At 41.3% G+C, this 21,068-nt stretch overlaps 1 protein-coding gene across 2 annotated transcripts in view; it reads left to right on the top strand.

Moving 5' to 3' along the window:
• Positions 1-21,068, top strand: part of LOC138765645 (5-hydroxytryptamine receptor 2A-like) — a 396,926-nt gene that overhangs the window by 19,568 nt on the left and 356,290 nt on the right. The gene's annotated exons all lie outside the window — the stretch shown is intronic.

Here is a 21,068-nt window from a genome sequence, read left to right on the forward strand (position 1 = left end):
GTTTTGATAGCTTTTTATAAATTTTTTTCTGATGTATAATTTACAAAAATCAGTAATCTTGGTGTGTTTTTTTTCTCCCCTGTTCACGACGTTCACCGTGCGGGAACAATAATGATATATCTTAATAGATCAGACATTTCCACAATACCGCACTCTGCGATATATAATATGTTTGTTTATTTGTTTATTTATTTATTTATATTTTTCTTTTTATAATGGGCAAGGGGGTATTTTAAACTTTTATTGGGGGAGGGGTTTATAAAGGTTTTTTTAAATACTTTTAAAAACCTTTTTTGTATTACACTTTTTTCTAAACACTTTTATTAACTTTAAAACAAACATTAGAGTGCATATACTGATCTATGCTATTCCATAGCATAGCATAGATCAGTGTTATCGATAATCTGTGCATAGAGCCTGCCTGAGAGCAGAATCTGTGCACAGTTAGCCAATCTGACAGAACAGAGGTAAATGGCTGACCCCCACCCATCGGTACAAGCAATTGGGACCCCCGCAACATGGCAGCGGGGGTCCTAATCAATCAGTGACAGGAGCTTGTCCTGTCACTGACTACCTTAAAAAACGCAATCGCTATAGATTGCGGCGTTTATGTGGGAACGCAGCTGCCTGTCATTATGCTGGGCTCCCAGGATACTGATGTATGCGGGATTGCTCTCACTGCAGCGGTCTTGCACACATCTACAGCCCCTCACAGTCAGGAATGTATTCCTACTGATCTGGGTATGTGCAGTATATATATACAGATTGCTGACGTGAAGGACTTTAATGTGCACTGCTATGGGAAAAAAAGACTGGGTAAAATCAATATTTTCTCCGGCATCTATGTCACATGAGCTGAAAGAATTCATAGATACAGGTCTCATAGACACAAGACATGTGGTAGCACACATTTCTCTCCTCTCTAAAATCTTGGCAACCAGGTGTCTCACTTTGCTAAAAAAAAAAATCTACTGCCTGTTGTTAGGGGAATTTTGTCTATTACAACAGAGAGACCAAGACAGAACACAGCAATTATGACAGAGCTTGTCAAGTGCTATACAGGGAACATATGGAGGAAGTTCAGAAATTAAATTGGCAATCTGTGAATCTGACTGTCCTTCAGAAGATTTTTATTGTCCCTAAAGGTAAAGCAAGGCTTCCCTCTCATATCTGACAATTCATAAGGTCCATAAAAGCTTTCCTTTTCGTAAATACTTGTGTTTCTTCTTCTGTACGTGCACATTGCTGCCTCTTGAATGTAGTCCCCCCTTCCCTCCATTCTGCAGTCGTGTTATCACCACCAAAATAAGGAGCTCTTCAGTGGCTAGCGTAACCCCTTCTTTGCTGTGCTGCCAGTGTTTCTTTCCTTTCTACTCTCTCTTTCCCCCTTCATATTTCATCTACAGTAGTATACTGTTTTAACCATTTCCTAGAACAGTGCATCCCTGTTCAGCCCAGTGCACCCAAGCACTAGGTGGCGCTATGTTTGGCCAGACAAGTAATGAAAAGGAAGTTCGGAATTGGACCATGGAGGGGACGCTTAGAGACAAAAGAACAGCAGAAAACTCTCTAAAATCACTTTGTCAAAAGGGTTAACATAACAACGCCAAAGAACTTCTGAAAGCAGTGGTACATTTTAATGTTATTGTCCACTAGTTGTGTGTAGGTGGGGGGGGGCTTCATTAAAAGGTCATCTAATACATTAGGTTTGTACTTAAAAGCTATAGAAAGAATAGTAACATGGGCAGAATTCTGACATGAAGACTAAAGTTAAACAAACAGCATTATGTGACTAAAAATACACATTAAGAGGCAATTTGGTATTATTAAGTAGGTAAATGCTTCTCTTGTGGTTATATATATATATATATATATATATATATATATATATATATCTTTTAAATAGTTTCTATCTAAAGTGCCATAGACCTCAGTGATTCTCTTTCATTGTTCACAAAGGCGTAGGAGACTGTAGAAATACAAATAAAGATATAAAACACAAAGAAAGACTGCTTGTCTAACTATACATTTACACTTTAGTGCAATGTTTCGCTTGGACTTTTTTCATGATTAGAGACAGATGCTGTAACCTGTTTTTTTTTTTTTTTACTTATTTGTTTCAATTTTGTAATAACTGTGATGATGACCCCATTGCCACAGATTCTGATCTGGTAGCAGTATTTACAAATATATTGTAAAGCTGCATGAGCATAGGAAACACTAGACTAGAGGAGAATTATTAACTTCAATGAAACAGTTTTCTAGGCATGCTCTGTGACCTGTACAGAGGTCATTTATTCATTTGGCTGTCACCTATTGTAAACAGCCTTATTTATCACCATCTTTCTCGCATTGTAATCTTGTCTATAATAATAAGGAGGAGTATGTTGAGAAGTTTTTTCTACAAATAAGGAAAAAAAAAAAGGTTTTACTTTATCAGGCTATGTTCACACTGCGTATGAGTCCGGCCGTAGTTCATACGCCACCGTACATGTGCGTCTGAAACTACGGGCGTGGGAAAAGTAGACATGCGGCCGGATGCGTACGAACCGCGAACATACACCCGTAGTACAGTTATGCTTCCCTAGCTTGTTTCGTAGCGATCTGAAACAGGTCATTTACTAGGAAATCTTCGCCCAGCCCAATAAAACTCACAGAACCTTTTGGATGGAAAAATCAAGTTCAGTTTGGCTGAAATAAGTACTTCGTACGGGACCGCACTGAAATCCACGGCCGTGAGTTTCAACATTTCCGTCCTCAAACAATGGTCTTGTTAATTTTTCGCGGCGCCGTATACGATCCGGCCGTAAGCTCATACGTAGTGTGCATTGTGCGGCCGTATATCGTATACTTTCAAGCGAACGCATCAACCTCAAAACTACGTGCGTATATTCCCGGTTCGCACTACGAACGGAAACATATGCAGTGTGAACGTAGCCTCAGGCTTAAAGGAGAAGTCCGGCCAAAAGTATTTTTTAATATGTTATTACTTATGGAAAGTTATACTAATACATTAATTATGTAATTATGTACATTAATTATGGGAAATGCACATATACTGCTATTTCCCTTAATTTATTTGATCACGGAGTGTTAGAATTCTCTCAAAAACCGTGACGTCACGACGAAGGGTGTAATTCCTATGGAGTGTCCAGCAGGGGGCCCACTATATATAGAAGTCATTGAGTACCATTGACTTCTATATATAGTGCGCCCCTGCTGGACACTCTATTCAATCAATGGATGTGTATGTAAAAATGTTAGGTACAGAACGTTTTGATTGAATACATTTATGGAATACTTTGGGGAGCAAGTGTCCTTGCTCCCCAAAGTATCCCATAAATGTATTCAATGAATAAATTTGAAGGGCACCGAGCAGAGACCTACCTCCCCCCTCCCTCCCTGCTCGGTGCTGGGCACATATACACAGTACTACTCCTCCTATCATCTGCTCATAGTACCCCCAACCCAATCTTCGCCGCTGCCCGCACCGCTCCTCACACAAAGGTCCGCTCCTCACACTATCCCGTCGCCGGCCGCCACTCTCTGCTCCTACATACCGGCTCATGCCGGCTGCGTCAGCCCTCCCCACCCCACAGGGAGTACGGTGCTCCTGCTGCTTCCTGGTGTCCCCGGCCTCCCTGTGGGATGGGGGAGGGCTGACGTGGCCAGCATTCAGTACGGACCGGGAGCCGGTATGTAGGAGCAGAGAGTGGCGGCCAGCGGTGGGGAGTCAGCGGCGGGATAGTGTGAGGAGCGGCCTTTGTGTGAGGAGCGGCGCGGGCAACGGCGGCAATGTGATGGGGATAGCACAGGTACTACTCCCCCCATTATCTGCTCATACTATAAGCAGATGATGGGAGGAGTAGTACTGTGTATATGTGCCCAGCACCGAGCAGGGAGGGAGGGGGGAGGTAGAAGCACAGGCACCTCTTGAATACATTTATGGGATACTTTGGGGAGCAAGAACACCCCCCAAAGTATTCCATAAATGAATTCAATCAAAATGTACAGTACCTAATATTTTTACATACACATCCATTGATTCAATAGAGTCTCCAGCAGGGGTGTACTATATATAGAAGTCAATGGTACTCATTGACTTCTATACATATAGAGCGCCCCCTGCTGGACACTCCATAGGAATTACACCCTTTGTTGTGATGTCACGGTTTCTGAGAGAATTCTAACACTCCATGACCTAATAAATTAAGGGAAATAGCAGTATATGTGCATTTCCCATAATTAATGTACATTAGAAATTTGTCTAACTTTCCATAAGTAATAACATATTAAATTTCTTTTGGCCGGGACAGAATTAGTGTTGAACAAGCACTAAAATGCTCAAGCACTCATTATTGAGCATTTTTATGGCTTGGGTACTCGACTCGAGTAACGAACCTCATTGAAGTCAATGGTAGACTCGAGCATTTAACCAGGTAAACGTAGTAATTTGTCTGAACCGGATCTCTTGACTGTTGATTAAAGCGAAGTACCGGCCGGATGATCTTTCCGGCCGCAGAGCTCTGATGTGGGCGCGTCAGCGCGCGCCCGCATCAGAGCTTCCCATAGCCCACAGTGAAGCGAGCGGCTGGAGCCGCTCGCTTCACTGTGTGAACTGACAGGTCTTTCTGTGGCCGTAGAAAACTGACCTGTCAGTTATTTGCGGGGCCGCACAGATCCCGGCCGGAGCGTATACGATGTGTGTACGCTCCGGCCGGGATACCATTGCTTAATATGCTGTGTTCCACTGCACAAAAACTACGGCCGTTGTTGCCATCGGCAACAACCGCCATAGTTTTACGTAGTGTGAACATAGCCTAAAGCAATCAACAGCCAAGCCATCAGGTTCGGGTTTGGCTGAACTTACTGTAAGTTTGCTCATCTCTATTGCCGATCAGACCCCAGGTTTTATGAAAGATAAAGAATGAAAGAGCCCTGTAAGTTTTGCTTACACTTGGTAGAAAAGCTTTGCTGTGTTCCCGCTTGCTTTAATAACATTACTGAACGGAGGCTTGGTAAGCAGCCATAGCTTTAATATGATGCCAAAGACTTGTCTTCCTGATACGTCATAAAGATTCTATTGTTTTAATTTAGTTTTATTCTGTAAGCGAGAAGCTTAATCCTGCCGAGATGCAGAGCTGTGAAGGTTGAAACAACAAGGCCTAGTTTACTGTGCGTATTGTGTGATGATTATGTCATTATAGGGAGCTGGAATCAATACCGATTCTTAAAGGGAAACTATTAGCAGATTAGAAGCATCTAACCTTCTCTTATCTCTCTATAGGGCACAGGGCGCTGAGAATTAAGGTGATTTTTTACTAAGAAACTCAGCGCTGTTTTTGGAATATAAACATGTTAATGAGGCATTTTGGTGCAATCCATTTGCAGCTGTTGGTTTGGGTATGCATAGAGACCACCACACCAGGTCCTTAATGCACACAACCCCAACTGGATCACAATGTGGGTCATCCACAGTACTGACCCAACATAGTCATCTTCATGGATATCCGAACTTCCGCCTACAAATGGGTTCCACTCCACTCCACGTGACCGGGTTGATCTAGGGATATGGCATAATCATTATTATTTATTTTTATAGGTAATCATTGTTTTCATTATAGCAGCTCCGTAGTATCGGGATGGACTTAGTAATGTTTTATATTCTATACTTTAGTCCCAGTAGCATGGGATATGACATCACGTCACGTGACCGGCACTCTTACTATCGCGAGACTATGTAACTTAGTGGTCACATCCCGGTCACGGGACCGCTGACGTCTCGGTCACATGACTGCCGACGTTCCAGCACTACCACGTCATCACGTCACGCACTAGAATTTCCAGGAGCTTGACGTGCGCAGCCGCAGACTCCATTTCCGCCCGCCGCTCACTCTGGCGCCATGTCAATCATGGGGAATTAGAATTCATTACAGGTACAGTATATATACCGGCTTGTTGCTACACTGTATTGACTCCTGACGAAGCCGCAATGTAGCGGCGATACGCGTGGGGTATTCTTTCTGCTACATGGTTTATGGGTATGATTTTCATGACTAAGAGGATTCACTCATCATAGCTTCTTATTGTGTAATTATGTTTCCCTTCCTCTGAGTCCCATGTTTGGGGGCCTTCATGGCCTATCACATTGTAGCAGTGCAGTTTAACCTTTATTCCCAGGTTCTGCAGTTTTTCTCCCTTCTTTGGGGATTTTAGATGTTTTTAACATTGTTTGTTTAGCTGGTGTTTAATAAAGTTTATTCTTTTTTCATCTCCTTTTTGGTGTGCGCTTGACTTAGTTACCCTAGTTTTCCTCTGTCCTTCTTTCCATAAATATTGTTGTATATCTAGGGTTGTCAGCTGCACCCAGTTTCCTCTGATCAGTTGTTATTTATGTTTGGTGGTGCCCACCCTGCTCTCTCTATTTCCCACTCCACGCGTTGTCCAGACTTGGTGACAGATACACTTTAAACCCAGAAGCCTACTGAATGAATCTTTTGTTACTGCTGTTAAAGTGGTATTTGAGTGTTGAAAAAAAAAAAAAAAAAACTGTCAAGTTGCGTTAACTAGAAAAAAAAAAAAGCATACTTATTTTCCCTGATCCCCCACTACTATGGCATTCAGTCTGCAGTGTTCTCCTCTGCTTTTTCTAAAAAGTTTACCCTTAAACGACAGTGACACTTTAAAGTTATGAGATGACAAGGGGACAAACAAAATGGCTCCATCATCTGTCAGTCATGGGCAAAATTTTTAAGAATGACACAAATATTACATGATCTGCTGCCCTCTGGTTTTTATGTGTGTTTGTCAGATGTTTTTTTATCACATACAAAAATAGAACTGCAATCATATTATGAGTAACAAAAGCTTATATTGACAGTTAGAATGAGTTAATGCAGCAAGTCAATATTTGCAGTGTTGACCCTTCTTCTTCAGGACCTCTGCAATTCTCCCTGGAATGCTTTCAATCAGACCAGATCCTGACTGATAGCAGTCCATTCTTGCACAATCAATGCTTGCATTTTGTCAGAATTTGTTGGTTTTTGTTTGTCCACCCGTCTCTTGATGATTGACCACAAGTTCTCAATGGGATTAAGATCTGGGGAGTTTCCAGGCCATGGACCCAAAATCTCTATGTTTTGTTCCCTGAGCCATTTAGTTATCACCTTTGCTTTATGGCAAGGTGCTCCATCATGCTGGAAAAGGCATTGTTGATCGCCAAACTCCTCTTGGACGGTTGGGAGAAGTTGCTCTTGGAGGACATTCTGGTACCATTCTTTATTCATGGCTGTGTTTTTAGGCAAGACTGTTGATTTCCTTGGCTGAGAAGCAACCCCACACATGAATGGTTTCAGGATGCTTTACAGTTGGCATGAGACAAGACTGGTGGTAGCGCTCACCTCGTCTTCTCCGAATAAGCTGTTTTCCAGATGTCCCAAACAATCGGAAAGGGGATTCATCAGAGAAAATGACTTTACCCCAGTCCTCAGCAGTCCCCTCCCTGTATCTTTTGCAGAATATCAGTTTGTCCTTGATGTTTTTTCTGGAGAGAAGTGGCTTCTTTGCTGCCCTCCTTGAGATCAGGCCTTGCTCCAAGAGTCTCCGCCTCACAGTGTGTGCAGATGCACTCACACCTGCCTGCTGCCATTCCTGAGCAAGCTCTGCACTGCTGGTAGCCCGATCCCGCAGCTGAAACACTTTTAAGAGATGGTCCTGGCGCTTGCTGGTCTTTCTTGGGCGCCCTGGAGCCTTTTGGCAACAATGGAACCTCTCTCCTTGAAGTTCTTGATGATGCGATAGATTGTTGACTGAGGTGCAATCTTTCTAGCTGCGATACTCTTCCCTGTTAGGCCATTTTTGTGCAGTGCAATGATGACTGCACGTGTTTCTTTAGAGATAACCATGGTTACCAGAAGAGAAACAATGATACCAAGCATTCTTACTCAATCATGACAGATTGATCTCCAGCCCACACCTGCGTTAATGGAGCAATCACTGAAACAATGTTAGCTGGTCCTTTTAAGGCAGGGCTACAATGATGTTGAAATGTGTTTTGAGGGATAAAGTTAATTTTCTAGGCAAATATTGACTTTGCAAGTAATTGCTGTTAAGCTGATCACTCTTTATAACATTCTGGAGTATATTTAAATTGCTATTTTAAAAACTGAAGCAGTAGATTTGGTAAAAAATAATATTTGTATAATTCTCAAAACATTTGGCCATGACTGTAGAGGTCGGGAGGCTGCCATACACTTTATTCTAAAATCCTTAACACCTCCGTGTCCTATCATTTACATTACCATACATTTCTTGGCTCCCAAATGGCCTCCGTTATTTTGCAGAAAGTGTGAAAAATAACAGATGTTATAAAACATATTTGTCTGCATTATTATGTGTCCTGAATGATAAAACAAGATACTTGCCTTGGTGTCATAAAATCATATCTTGATGCTCTGCCAGGGCTGAAATCATTTGGATGGATTCTCCAAATATTTACTGTCAGTTGAAACTGCTATAATAATTTATCCGGTGCGATAGATAACCAGGAATCAATACACACTCACTCCTTATTATTACCTACAGATATAGTTACCTGTTTCTTCTACTCATAACGAGATTTTAGAAAACTCTGTTTTTAGTGCTCTGCTTAGGCAGGAAGAATCCCTCTTTCGGGATCACCATGAATTAGCTCGATCAGAGAGTAGCTACAAAGAGTATCCCTCATCATAGAAGAACTGCCATGTCTTATAATCAAATAATAATAAAATTCTTCATTTAACCCCTTAAAGGGGTTATCCAGCGCTACAAAAACATGACCACTTTGCCCCTACTATTGTCTACAGTTTGGGTGGGGATTTGAAACTCAGTTCCATTGAAGTAAATGGAGCTTAATTGCAAACCGCACCTAAACTGAAGACAACAGTAGGGGGAAAAGAGGCCATGTTTTTGTAGTGCTGGATAACCCTTTTAAGGTCTGAGCCAATTTTCATTTTTCAAATTTCGTTTTTTTTCTCCTCTTGTCTAAAAGGCCATAGCACTTGTATTTTTTTTTTTACCTACAGACCCTTATTTTTGTACTAATAATTGTACTATGCAAAGACTATGCAAAGACCAGAAAACAATTATATGCATGGTGAAATTAAAAATAGAACAGAATTTTATCATATAGATCTGTGTAGTATACTTAAAGAGCACTGATCCTTTAGATCAGTGCTCTATTACTCTGGTCTGCAACAGACCAGATACATGGATTGCCGATCTGGGGTCAGCGTCATTCCGACGTTGACACTCGGCCAGGTAAGGAGAAGGGATCCTCCCTCCGCGATCACATCACTGGGAGAGGCGGGGGGGGGGGGGTAATCCATCCACCTTTAATAACTGACAGCCCAACGATCATCCACCATATACTGTCAGTTGTTCAGGTGTCAACATATGATATTTTTTCGGCGATTGCTGGCATACTGCCAAAGTTCTTGTGTCTTGCAGAAGCCTATTTAATTTTTTTGTTCTAATTTTTGCATATTTTGTTCACACATAGGACAGAATATACTAAATTAGGACAAAACCAGGCACCCTCTGCTCTGCTGACACCAGTTGATTTGAAAGAGTTCTCTTTTAATGATGTAAATTAAGCTAGTTTTGTACATACAACTCCGATACATCCACAGATCTATCTCTATAGTTACAGAATACAATGAAACCTAATACAGGATGATAATACCATCATGTATTCCTCCCACCTGCCTCCTCTTCTACTCTTCAAGGTCAACAAATAGCGTTGCTGTTTGCGATCTCCATAGTGTGTATATAAATATACTTCCAATCAATACCATCAACAAGGTTGTCTTATTTTTTATATGTGATTAGTCACACTTGGGGTTGCGACATACTTGTTGAAAAACTGCTTGTAACCCGTGACATGTATTCATTCACCTTTATATTGTGAGATTATTCACGTCTTATCACAAAATCAATCACTTTTATGCCTTCCTCCTCTCTGCTTTTGCTTTACCCAGTTTACTGCTTTTTTTTGGACATTTAAGAGCTATTATTCTCTTTTATGACCTTGTCTCTTTCAAATGAAGTTTATACTGCATCTAGTTACTCGCTGTGTAGTATGTCGTACTACAGTATATGTCCATGTTAACATCTAATAAGTTATTGGTTTGTAAAAAAATAAAAAACATTATGGGTACACTGACATGTAGATGGATTGTATGTAAAGGCTAAAAAGATGTGCAAGGCGCCATAGGGTAATAACGTAAGGGAAAGGAGACAAGTAAAAACAGTTTGAGTATCGAACTGCTCACCTGATGGTGTTGTGCTAAGAACACGACACCTCTATACGTTTTCAGTGGAGAAAATTATGATGATTGTAGCCGAAGCAGCCAGTGTCCAAGTACAGATACCGCAATTCCGAGCCAGGGGATTGTGGAATGAGAAGTGGTAGTTCAGGTGTCAGGTCCGCGGATTTACCCGCAAACTAAAGGAATCAGAAAAACGGCGCTTTACTGCTTCAGAGTTGAATAGGTTTAATAGTAAACTTTAATAGCCTCATGCACAACGTGTTTCCGGGCAATAATACCCCTTTGTCACGTAAAAGACATAATAAAGCAGGGACAAACGGTGTCTTAAATATCTACAAAGTATACACTTGGCGGAAAATGTTGAATCAGTGCCGCCCCCTGACAGCTGGAATAGTTGAGAGAAAACAAACATAAAATATTGACATTTGAAACTTAAAAACAAGAAGATTACAAAAGCTAAAACTGTAAAACAGTGTATGAATGAATACAATCGCAAAATAAGAGATTTTAATCTCAAAATCGTAATCGATTTTATTGAATAAATAAATAATCTCAATGACATCACGTGACGATTAAAATCTCTTATTTTGTCATTTTATTCATTCATACACTTTTTTACAGTTTTAGCTTTTGTAATCTTTTTGTTTTTAAGTTTCAAATGTCAATATTTTATGTTTGTTTTCTCTCAACTATTCCAGCTGTCAGGGGGCGGCACTGATTCAACATTTCCCGCCAAGCGTATACTTTGTACATATTTAAGACACCGTTTGTCCCAGCTTTATTATGTCTTTTACGTGACAAAGGGGTATTATTGCCCGGAAGCGCGTTGTGCATGAGGCTATTAAAGTTTACTATTGTACCTATTCAACTCTCAAGCCATCAAGCGCCATTATTCTGGTTCCTGTAGTCCCCGGTTAAATCCGTGGACCTGACACCTGATCTATATGGATTGTTCTCCTCTAATGTTCTAGAGTCGGGCTGTGTCTGGATTACAATAGAGGTCAAAGGCCTCTGTGTACCTTGAACTCTGAAGAAACTAGAATAACACAAAGAAGTAATTAAAGTAGTAAAGGGTCAAAGAGGGGCCGAGTCAATAACAAGCAGGATTGTGTATGGAGATGAACAATCAATATGGTCACAGACACCAACAAGTGAGATTATGAGCAGGAGCATGATAATCTGGAAGGTGGAAAAGAAGACAGAAAGAAAAGGGAAGAAATCTGTAGAATGGGGATGGGGAGAACCTTACGCCCTCCGGCTGTTGGAAAATTACAATTCTCATTATGCCTGGACAACCAAAGCTTTGCTTCGGCTTTCAAGGCATGATGGGAATTGTAGTTTTGCAACAGCTGGCGGGCCGAAGATTCCCCATCCCTGCTGTAGAAGAATATTGGAAAGTATGGACGACGGAGCTGTCCAGCAGCTGAAATAGTTTACAGTAGTCATTACAGCAGCAAATCCTTCATCTCCAACCTATGGTCCTTCAGCTTTTGCAAAATGATCACTCCCAGTACAACTTGACAGCTTGTAGCTGTCAGGGCATCTCAGGATTTATATATATATATATATATATATATATATATATATATATATATATTTTTTTTTTTTATTTTTTATTTTTTTTTTTTTTTTCTTAAACCATGCATTCAGGATTAGTGTTCTAGAACAAAACGTGCAGGCTTATAAACATTTTATGTATGGTATATGTAGCCTTATAGATCATTTTGATTCTAGGCTACATGGAAATAGATTGTATTTGTAAATTATTATTCAATGGAAATGTTCAAACTATATAAGTTGTATTGGGAACTGTTTTTTGTCAATCAGCCAGTCAATCATCCAATTTAACGATGGACAGCAGTGGACCCTGGTGAAATACTGTAGTGTCATAAAATATACTGTACTAGAAAATGTACCCGGCGCTGCCCGGGTATAAAGTGTCAGTGTGTTAATTAGATTTGTTCTAAGGTGCCCAGGAGGCCAAGCTAAAGGTATTGTTTCATCTGAGTTAATCAGTGGAATTAGTGTATACCTGTAGTGCATAGTTGGAGGGGTTCTGTATACCCACAATGTATAGTTTTTAGGGGTCTCGCATATCTGTAGTGCATAGTTGGGGGGTTGTATACCTATAGTGTATAGTTGGGGGGGTCCTGTATACCTGTAGTGTGTATTTGGGGGGGCTGTATACCTGTAGTGTATAGTTGAGGGAGGTCCTGTATACCTGCAGTGTACAGTTGGTGAAGGTCCTGTATACCTGTACTGTATAGTTCGGGGGTCCTGTATACCTGTAGTATATAGTTGGTGCTGTATACCTGTAATGTATAGTTGGTGGAGGTCTTGTATACCTGTAGTTTATAGTTTGAGGGTCCTGGATACCTGTAGTGTATAATTGGTGGAGGTCTTGTATACCTGTAGTATATAGTTCGGGGGTCCTAAATACCTGTAGTAAATAGTTTGAGGGTCCTGTATAACTATAGTATAGAGTTGGTGGAGGTCCTGTATACCTGTAGTGTTTAGTTTGGGGTCCTATATACCTGTAGTATATAGCTAATGGAGTTCCTGTATACCTGTAGTATATTTGGGGTCCTGTATACTTGTAGTATAGAGTTGGTGAAGGTGCTGTATACCTGTATTATAGAGTTGGTTTAGGTCCTGTATACCTGTAGTGTATAGTTTGGGGTCCTATATACCTGTACTATATAGTTGATGGAGTTCCTGTATACCTGTAGTGTATAGTTTTGAGGTCCTGTATACCTGTAGTGTATAGTTTGGGGTCCTGCATACCTGTAGTATATAGTTGGTGCAGGTCCTGTATAAATGAAGTATATAGTTGGTGGAGGTCGTGTATACCTGTAGTATATAGTTTTGGGGTCCTGTATACCTGTAGTGTAAAGTTTGGGGTCCTGTATACCTGTAGTATATAGTTTTGTGGAGGTCCCGTGCACCTGTAGTGTATAGTTTTGGGGTCCTGTATACCTGCAGGGTTGTATTTACCCGTATGGCAGTGTTATTCAGTCACAGTGTGTCGGTATTGGTCATGTCTGGTATGGCGGTGTTATCCAGTCACATTATGGTGGTATTGGTCAGGTCTGGTGTGGCGGTGTTATCCAGTCATGGTATGGTGGTATTGGTCAGGTCTGGTATAGCGGTGTTATCCAGTCACAGTATGGCAGTATTGGTCAGGTCTGATATGATGGTGTTATCCAGTCACAGTATGGCGGTATTGGTCAGGTCTGGTATGACAGTGTTATCCAGCACAGTATGGCGGTATTGGTCAGGCCAGGTATGGCAGTGTTATCCAGTCACAGTATGGCGGTATTGGTCAGGTCTGGTATGACAGTGTTATCCAGCACAGTATAGCGGTATTGGTCAGGTCTGGTGTGGCGGTGTTATCCATTCACAGTATGGCGGTATTGGTCAGGTCTTATATGACAGTGTTATCCAGTCACAGTATGGCGGTATTGGTCAGGTCTGGTGTGGCAGTGTTATCCAGTCACAGTATGGCGGTATTGATCAGGTCTGGTGTGGCAGTGTTATCCAGTCACAGTATGGCGGTATTGGTCAGGTCTGGTGTGGCGGTGTTACCCAGTCACAGTATGGCGGTATTGGTCAGGTCTGGTATGGAGGTGTTATCCAGTCACAGTATGGCGGTATTGGTCAGGTCTGTTGTGGCTGTGTTACCCAGTTACAGTTTGGTATACCTGTTGTGCCCTGTATATACATGTACTGTATAGATGGAGTAGGGGGTCCTGTATATACATGTACTGTATAGTTGGCGTAGGGGGTCCTGTATATACATGTACTGTATAGATGGAGTAGGGGGTCCTGTATATACATGTACTGTATAGATGGAGTAGGGGGTCCTGTATATACATGTACTGTATAGATGGAGTAGGGGGCCCTGTATATACATGTACTGTATAGATGGAGTAGGGGGTCCTGTATATACATGTACTGTATAGATGGAGTAGGGGGCCCTGTATATACATGTACTGTATAGATGGAGTAGGGGGTCCTGTATATACATGTACTGTATAGTTGGCGTAGGGGGTCCTGTATATACATGTACTGTATAGATGGAGTAGGGGGTCCTGTATATACATGTACTGTATAGATGGAGTAGGGGGTCCTGTATATACATGTACTGTATAGATGGAGTAGGGGGTCCTGTATATACATGTACTGTATAGATGGAGTAGGGGGTCCTGTATATACATGTACTGTATAGATGGAGTAGGGGGTCCTGTATATACATGTACTGTATGGATGGAGTAGGGGGTCCTGTATATACATGTACTGTATAGATGTAGTAGGGGGTCCTGTATATACATGTACTGCATAGATGGAGTAGGGGGTCCTGTATATACATGTACTGTATAGATGGAGTAGGGGGTCCTGTATACATGTCCTGTATAGATGGAGTAGGGGGTTCTGTATATACATGTACTGTATAGATGGAGTAGGGGGTCCTGTATATACATGTACTGTATAGATGGAGTAGGGGGTCCTGTATATACATGTACTGTATAGATGGAGTAGGGGGTCCTGTATATACATGTACTGTATAGATGGAGTAGGGGGCCCTGTATATACATGTCCTGTATGGATGGAGTAGCGGGTCCTGTATATACATGTAGTGTATAGATGGAGTAGGGGGTCCTGTATACACATGTCCTGTATAGATGGAGTAGGGGGTCCTGTATATACATGTACTGTATAGATGGAGTAGGGAGTCCTGTATATACATGTACTGTATAGATGGAGTAGGGGGTCCTGTATATACATGTACTGTATAGATGGAGTAGGGGGTCCTGTATATACATGTACTGTATAGATGGAGTAGGGGGTCCTGTATATACATGTACTGTATAGATGGAGTAGGGGGTCTACCAGTTATTACTGTGGATGTTGTGAGGCAGCGTCCCTAGCAACCATTGCTCCCTGTGAAAATGAAAGCAGTAATCCTATTGGTTGCTAAGGCTCCAACTGCCGTGTCTGCTGCAGCTAATTATATCACCTGTGTTTGCAGTGAGGAGATTTTCCCATTCATCTCTATGGGGCGCCTCTCTTTCCCCTCCCCCTCCCCTCCTGTACATCTGGCGGCGACGGGACCTTCGCAATAACCTTACCGGGCACCCAATGTATCTGTGTGCCAAATTTGGGGTCAAACGGTTCAGGCGTTTGGAAGTCTATAGAGGACAGACAGACAGACAGACAGAAGGACAGACAGACAGACTTTCATTTTTATGATATAGATAAACTTTCTAACAAACAATTTAACACGTTCATATCCCATTTCAAGTACCCTTTCACCTTCCCTTGTGTGACACCCTTTGTATTCCCATTTAGTTTAGAGTGTCACTGTATAACTTTCAAAATCTAAATCAGTAGTAGAAGTAATATAAAGCAAGTTTGCAATATACATTCATTATTTATTTTTTAGTTATCATTGAGAACACAACACTTCCTGTTTTCTGCCTTTCTTCTAAAAAAACTGAAAACAGGAAGTCCTGTCTATCCCAGGCCATCTGAGCGCTCACAGAGAGAAGGCAGTCATGTGACTGATGGACACAATGAGCCGTGACTCTCTGTACTGGCCGGAATTCCTGTATTTAGTCAGTTTTTTACAACCACTACAAGTCAGAAAATCTGCCTTCATTAAACTGGACCTGGATTTCTGGTAAGTACAGCTTTGTTTTACAGCACAATAACAATTTGGATTTTGAAAGTTATAATGACAGTGACACTTTGTGGCACCAATATAAGTGACAATTTTATTTCCATTTCAATTGATTTTTTATTTTATTTTAATGTAGACGTAGAGTGACCTAGCATGAGCTGCATTCTGGTAACTGCTCAACCGCCGAGCACTGATTATATAAAACGTGCACACTAAGTTCACTAATGAAACCCAATTTGTTTAACACAGTATCAGTGGAGTTTGAGCACTGATTACGTTAGGCGCACACTCAGTTCAGTAATGAAACCAAATTTGTTCAACACAAAAGAAGTGGAGTGCAACCTTTGATTATGTAAGGTGCACACTTCATTCAATGATCACATTAAATTGGTATAACTCAATAGGAGTTTACCTAAACCACATACAGGCAGCACCACATAGGTTGACTAACTTAAATGTGCACAGGGTAGCAACAGATCACGAGTTACAAACTAGGTGTTGGCTATACCACTGAAAAGAGATTTTAGACTTACTGAATGGCAAAGCCACCGTCACGGCAGGTACAAACCCAAGAATGGTTCTTTAAATTAATCTGGGAAGACATAAGCCAATCCACAACAAGACAACTAAAAATCCAGCATGGATCCATCCCTCTGGCAGAAAACCTAAACCTGCTGCCAACAACTACTAAAATCAAAACTCAGGAGACAATGGCATGGCTGGTGGTGATCCGCCATGTGTGAAAGTTTTCCTTTTTTTTTTTTTTTTTACATTTGCACAATAACTTGTTTCTACTGTATATCCATCCAGTTTAGTCTGTTACTCTGTAATGTTGATCCAGAAGAAGGCAGAAAACCCCTTTGCAGAAGAAGCCAATTTTCCTCACCTTAGGGAAACTAAATCCCTTCCTTCCTGTAAACAGAATAAATCCTTGGATCAACGACCCTTATAATTTAGAGTTTTGAGTCTTTGATGACTACATTGAGCACATAATGATGTCCTCCTGTGAATGGGCTATGGGTCTGAATGTTTAATTCCCGCATTAATATGCCCTGCAGGCCTTCTAATTTCTACATTAATACTCAGCGTAAGTATTTGTCATTTATATGTTAATCAGATTATTTAGATGTTCGTGTATTATGAGCTTAGCTGCACAATGCATGACACTAAGCAAGATTATGAGGAGGGGGTGGGGTAACCATTCAATCCCCCTACCCCCAAGGTAAAGGGCTGTATGTTTCACATTACAACTGCTGTATTACCCCAATGTTATTTCTTCTGACTTTTAATATAAATCAACTACATGGATATATATATATATATATATATATATATATATATATATATATACACTATTACAGTAGCCATACATCCAATGACTTTTCTAGTGACATCTTCTTGGAGTAATTCTCCTTTCTTCCTTCAGCCAATACACGTCCTGCCGAACGTGTAGATTAGACATCTTATTCTCCTTGCATTTTGGGCACCATCTGCAACTTTTCCGCACCCATGGTGCCCCAAATGGTTCTAATACATTACACTGATAATACTTCCCTTATTGTTCCCCCAAGCAGTAATAGTGTCCCCTTTGTGCTCCCACTTAATAATTTTGGTATCTCTTTGTGCCTCCCACTTAGTAAAATGTCTCCCCTTTCTGTCCCCCACGCAATAGTTAGTCACCTTTATACCACCATACAGTAGTTAGGCCCCTTTTTACCTTCACTCGGGTGTTTGCCCCTTTTGTGCCTTACACACTTTAGTTTGCCCCTGTTGTACCTCTCATAGTACTTTGTGCTGCCTTTTTACCCCTCATACCATAGTTTGCCCTCTTTGACCCCTCTGCCCTTTTGAGCTTCTAAACTAAAATAAATGACTAACATTAACCTCTCCTTCCATGACTTTGCAAGTGTTGTCTGTCCTGGGAAGGTGGAGTCCCAGGTCAAAGTCCCTTGTAGTCCCAAAGGCATAAAGCAGCCTGCTGTCTACAAATATGAGTTACGGCACTATCCTGTATCCATCATAAAGGTTTGAATGTCCCAGATCTTCTTCTTCTGTCTTATTTAAAGGGGTTATCCAGCGCTACAAAAACATGGCCACTTTTCCCCCTCTCTTGTCTCCAGGTCAGGTGTCGTTTGCAATTAAGCTCCATTTACTTCAATGGAGCTGAGTTTCAAACCCCACCCAATCTGGAGACAAGAGAGGGGAAAAAGTGGTCATGTTTTTGTAGCTCTGGATAACCCCTTTAACCAGGCAAGTAAGCCCAAAATGCTTCCCAGGGCATGCAAGAAATTGCTTAACCTAGTATGGCGAGGTAGGGCCTGTGGTTTCCCCCAGTTTAGGGGCCCAGTAACAATTGTGATCTCTCCAACTTGTATTGCTACATCACTGATCTCAGCACCTATATATGAATGAAACTGAAGGTTAGAATAAAGGGGTACTTTAGGAAAAAAATTAAATGAAAACTTAATTAGAAAGTTTTACAACTTTGTAAACTACAGTGGTGCCTTGGATTACGAGCATAATCTGTTCCGGGACTGTGCTTGTAATCCAAATCTACTCTTATACCAAAGCAAATTTTCCCATAAGAAATCATTGAACTGCAGACAATTGGTTCCAATTTCCAATTTGGTTTTTATTCTGAATGACATGTAAAACAAATAAAACAAACATTTAGAAACAGCAGAATATGTCATATTATAAGTTACTGTACAATATAGCAATCAGCTTGTGGAGTATAATGTATAGTATTGCATAAACCTGGAAAACAGCAGCAGTTTGTAGATACAGGATGGAACTGCAGATCCCCATAATGCAGTAGTGTAGTACAACAGGCTAGAATAGAGAAGCAGGGCTGCTGTCAGAGGTCTGTGTGGTCACATGACAGCAATGGGGAAGGGGTGTGTGTTCAGCATGGACCAATCAAGAAGTGAGAATCACAGAGCTGTGCAGGAGGACAATGAGAGAAACTACTCTATACAGCTGTGTGAGTGGCCGAGTATAAGTGCAGGCACATTATAGCAGCAGTGTGTATAGCTGAGTGTAAGTGCGGGCACATTATAGCAGCAGTGTGTATAGCTGAGTGTAAGTGCGGGCACATTATAGCAGCAGTGTGTATAGCTGAGTATGGGTGCAGGCACATTATGGCAGCAGTGTTAATGGCTGAGTGTAAGTGCAGGCACATTATAGCAGCAGTGTGTATAGCTGAGTGTAAGTGCGGGCACATTATAGCAGCAGTGTGTATAGCTGAGTATGGGTGCAGGCACATTATGGCAGCAGTGTTAATGGCTGAGTGTAACTGCAGGCACATTATAACAGCAGTGTGTATAGCTGAGTGTGAGTGCAGGCACATTATAGCGGCAGTGTTAATGGCTGAGTGTAAGGGCCCTATAACACCAACAGATTATCTAACAGATTTTTCTGAGCCAAAGCCAGGAACAGCCTATAAACAAAGAACAGGTAATAATGGAAAGAATGAGATTTCTCCTCTTTTCACATTCACTCCTGGCTTTAGCTTACAAAAATCTGTCAGATAATCTTTGGTGTAATAGGGCCCTAAGTACAGGCACAGTATAGCAGCAGTGTGTATAGCTGAGTGAGCGCAGGGCTGACAGAGACTGTAGGAAGGAATGAGCAGGTTATAGGGTGAGTACAGTATAGCAGCATTCTCTGTCTGGGGAGAGAGAGATTACAGCTATGAAGGGATTACTTTTACAGTCCTGTCCCCTAATGTAAGCCCCAGTCTGAAGTGGATCTGCTATTATTTGGAGGGTGAGGGAGACTTCCTGGGTCAGAGTACAGGGCTGTAGATCCCGCTATGCAGGCCGTGCCCCTCTCCCACTCACCCTCCCAGTACAGGAAGCTCTTAGACCAAGGCAATGCAAAATGCTCTCAATCCAAGTTCCTCTTAAACCAAGGTAACACTGTACTTAAATTAAAAAATCTCAAATCTTTCAATACTTATCAGCTGCTATATGTCATGCAGGAAGTAGTGTACTCTTTCCAGTCTGACACAGTGCTCTCTGCTGCCACCTCTGTCCATGTCAGGAACTGTCCAGAGCAGGAAAGGATTTCTATGGGGATTTGCTACTGCTCTGGACAATCCCTGACATGAACAGAGGTGGCAGCAGAGAGCACTGTGTCAGACTGAAAAAAATACACCACTTCCTGCAGGACATACAGCAGCTGATAAGTACTTAAAGTTTTGATATTTTTTAATAGAAATAATTTACAAATATGTATGATATGGACCAGGTTCACACATACGATTTTGTCACTCTTTCTCTTATAGTCCTTTGCTGTATTGATTTCATTCCTGGTTTTGGCTAAAAATACTGTTCAAGATACTATATGGGGCCTAATTCCATTCCTAATTTCAAAAATTCCAACAGAACCGATTCATCTCCATATGTCTTAGCCATTAACATCAAACGTGCTGTGCTATTTACATAGCGTGCCGCGCTGTTAACATAGTGCGACATTCTAATAATAAGTATATAAACCGGTGCATTATGTTAATGGCGTAGCGCGGCGCGGGGAGCATATTTACGGCCGCTACATCTGTAGTTTTGCTTGCGCGCTGCAGAATGCAGTCAAGGTTTTTGTAAATATTTTCTCATCTCTAATTGTGACTTGTTTGAGGCCAGATAAATACTCTTTATTTTTAGACTACTGGCTACATATCCAGTGTTTAGGATGCAGAATGCGTGCATCCTCCAATACATCAAAGGGCTCGTAACCAGTCTAATGGGTAGCTGCAGACACAGTTATCTGCAAGCCATTTTACACTTGAAAAACAAATGCGTTATTACGCTCTCTCTTCCCGAGAAATTTGGCATTCCCTTATAATGCACAGGGGACACAATAACAAATTAAATGTTTGTTTGCCTAATCATTTATCTGGAATAACTTGTATTTCATGAGAAGTAATGATTCCACGTGTGTCAATATGAGTTTAGGATTAAGATCAGAATCCGGACAAATCCCATGATTACCGGGTTTATGGCTGACATTTTATTGTTTTACATCGCGTAAATTCATTATAACACATGGACTATTTTAATTAAGGTAGGTTAATTCGTTTT

This window comes from Dendropsophus ebraccatus, chromosome 10 (genome assembly GCF_027789765.1).
Source record: "Dendropsophus ebraccatus isolate aDenEbr1 chromosome 10, aDenEbr1.pat, whole genome shotgun sequence".
Lineage (NCBI taxonomy): Eukaryota > Metazoa > Chordata > Amphibia > Anura > Hylidae > Dendropsophus > Dendropsophus ebraccatus.